Source organism: Neodiprion pinetum, chromosome 5 (genome assembly GCF_021155775.2).
Source record: "Neodiprion pinetum isolate iyNeoPine1 chromosome 5, iyNeoPine1.2, whole genome shotgun sequence".
Lineage (NCBI taxonomy): Eukaryota > Metazoa > Arthropoda > Insecta > Hymenoptera > Diprionidae > Neodiprion > Neodiprion pinetum.
Genome location: NC_060236.1, coordinates 35,938,272 through 35,941,769, shown reverse-complemented (window position 1 = coordinate 35,941,769; position 3,498 = coordinate 35,938,272).

Sequence of the window (3,498 nt, the reverse complement as noted above, 5' to 3'; positions counted from 1 at the left end):
GCGGTAGAGTGCGACGATGTCGCGTGCGTGCGTGTACACACGCGCACGCACGCCATGCACGTACACATACCCACACGCGCGCGCATCGCTTGCGCACATGAATCAGTGGAATGTGTATGTGAAATTGTCGCTACAGTGCAAAATAGCAACTGGCCATGTTTACATCCATGGGATGTAGAAAAAGGAAGGATCAAGTCCCACGTCAAACACGGTGATTGCTGAGGCAGTCTGTCAGTATGCTATTTCCGATATTTGCCACCAGAGGCGATTGCACTGCACAACCCACATTGACGGTGCTATACCACTGTGTATTCAGGTGTGCCATACACAAGAAGTAAGACCACGGTCTTCTACACAACTCTGGGCACTCCTATCACTTTACCATGGAACACGACGTAACCGTATTGAAAGTGCTGCAATCTCGAAGACTGGTGCTGGAGGCCAATGTGCAAGAAAGAGCTGCAATCTCGGAGATCGGGTTGTGCGGGGTGTGCAATAAAGAGGAATATATGAAAGCCTCCCCTTCAATATCGCCAACTGCCATTTTCAGGTCAACCTTTTAGATGCGGAGTGCCTAGACCGTCAGTAAGACTTATAATAGTTACATTCTTGTCTCTCATGATTACTGAACTAGTGCTGGAACCATGGAGATTAGAGTACAGGAGTCCAATCTCTGTATTGAAGATGTGTCTGCGAAATCATGAGAAATAAGGGTTCCGCTGTTACGTGCCAGCCGGTATCCACGGCGGCGCCCTCCCTGCGCCCTACCTGACCAGCGTGCAGTTACCATAAGAGAGCCTTACGTGCTCTTACCGATAGTCGTAGATTAATACTAACACACATAGTTACCATCATAACGTCCAAATTCTTATATCGATAGTTCTCATACGCTAGATTAACCGTTATTTTATCAGTCATATTAATAACATACATGGTATGTACATTTTTTCCCATTTAACCGTTATACCTTTCAACATTAGCTTTCACATAAAACCTTTGATTTACGACCTCAACCGTAATAACCTAAAGTAATAAACACCTGCAGTAATTAAGATAATCAAGTAGACTAAACACCGGAAACATGGGAAGAGAAATCACGGATAGTTCATAGATAAAGAAACCCTTATTCTCAGAATTCAGGATAGCGCCTTCATTTTAATAACGATAAGACCAATTAACGCTCCGCCGCTTGCTTCTCTAAACCAACTACCTCGCGCTAATCCACCACCGAGATCTCATGCACGAATCAGAAATCTTACCCTCAATTATTTCATCATCCTTGACCAATCATCCGAGACCCGCGAGAAACCGCGACTCCTTTTGAACTCTTCCTACTTTTCCTCTAATTCAAACCTTTCGAGAAAATAGAATCATCAGAAGAACTTCAGACATCATAGAGAACAGATCAGATCTCTACCAAAATCCTAGAATAAAATCATTATAAGTCATTCAGAACCTTCGAGACTTGTAACAGTTTGTCACTGCGATAGTGATTAACACCAATCTGTACCACGATTGTAAACCTACCATCGAGAACTGGAAGGAGACCGTTAATAAATGTGTAATTAACCCAAGTGTTGTCATAAATAATTATTTCAATCACGCATAGTGATGGTTGGCACGAGCCCTACCTAACGAACTTTCAGAATTGTAGGCGAGTTGAACGAGAAGATCTGAGGAGCTGATCAGCGGACTCCCGAGATTTACATACACCAACTACGTAAGTCAGGAGAACGATTTAAATCACGCGGCGAATCAGAATCGACTTGAAACGTTCCTCTCGGAACGTAACACCGCTACAGCAGCGTTGTCGTCACTCTGGACCGATAGCTATATGTATATTAAATATAATAGTCTCCATGAGGCCGCACATATTTACGTTTATTATAATTATTATAATTTTGGTCAGTGTATCACTGTATTACTATATTTATAGGGTCAGAACGTCCGGAGCGACGCTGGTGATAAAACCGTGCACTATTAAACTTCGGAGTTTCGCGGACGCCTTTTCTGCCTCTCCGCCTTGGAGATTGGACTCCTGTACTCTAGTCTCCATGGCTGGAACGATACTCGCATGGCTAGGTGTATAGTTGGCTTTCCGGAGAGAGAGAAAGAGATAGCATGGTAGGAAGTGTTGTCTGTCTCGCACCAGTAGAGTCTTTCAAAAAGCTTATACATCAAACTTATTCTAACCTTTAGGCTGTGACAGCCACCATCCGCGATGAACGTTACATCAGTCACGCGAAAATTTGACGCGACTCTAACGTGTTTCTATTACAGGCACGTACCCGAGCGAATAGCAACAGCGTTTTAGTAGAGGTTTTAAATAAATCAAAAGAAGGTGTTAACTCTGAAATAAGTGAAACAATAAATTATTGCCCCGCAAACGATTCTGTATCGATATGTGACGGGATTTATTGCAAATATTGAACCAATTATGTATAATTGTCGGCTAAATACATGTAAAATTTTTTATAATTTTATTTTTTATAAATCTGTTCACTATAAAACAATTCTAACTGCACTTCAATCATATACAGACGAAGTGCGCACAATCCATTAATAAGATTAGATTAGGTTCACGGTTCGGCGGCTAAACTCACAACATTAATGCCGAGGGCTAACCAGTGGCTAACTCCTATATATTATAGATTCTTGGTGATCGGTCAATTAAGAAAACGTAATTTTAGTTAACGTTTCGACCCGGATATGGGCCCTCCTCAGAACGATTTATTTTAAAAAACTGTCAAAAATAACAAAAAAAGAATTTTATAGTATAAATCATGGTACTAGAAGTAATCGGACCTAATTATTGTAGATGTAATACTCTTAGAGCTATTAAATATTGTTGATAGTAAGACCTTATGATTAAATGAGATAAGGATGTTTTTTGGTGTTATTTACCTTTTGAATTAAGTAAGTGTAATAAGATGTAGTCGAATTCACAATTACAATTGGTGGAAACAGTGTTCTTTTGAGTGACGGTAGACAATGTCAATCTTCAAGTTATTTTATATGTGAGAGTTAAAAGTTGGTAGTCATTAATTAAAAAGATTAAAGAAGTATGTTTCTTCACAGTCAGTATGTCATAGTGTTAAAAGGTAATTAAAGAAGGTCGTTTTAGCAATGAAATTAATTCACAGGTGTCAATTAAGTGGAGGTAGGCTCATTATAATTAAGTTCTACATGTCTAACGAAAGATTGTTGGTTGAACCAATTGGATCAACAGGTGAATAACGACTGATGGGAGAAAACAATATAATCCAGAGTGAAGGTGAACCTATTATAAACAATTATACAAAAAAAAAAAAAAACAATAAATATTTTGTAAGAAAAGTTATGTAGAAAGGACTGTAAATGGAGACGAGATAATTTAAAAAAAAAAAAAATAAAAATAAAAATAGTTAAGGTTAAACAATATTTGTTGTGTGGGCAGAGATTAGAGGTTTGTAAATATTGCTTAAATGTTCAACGTCTTGTCTGAGATTAACGGAATTG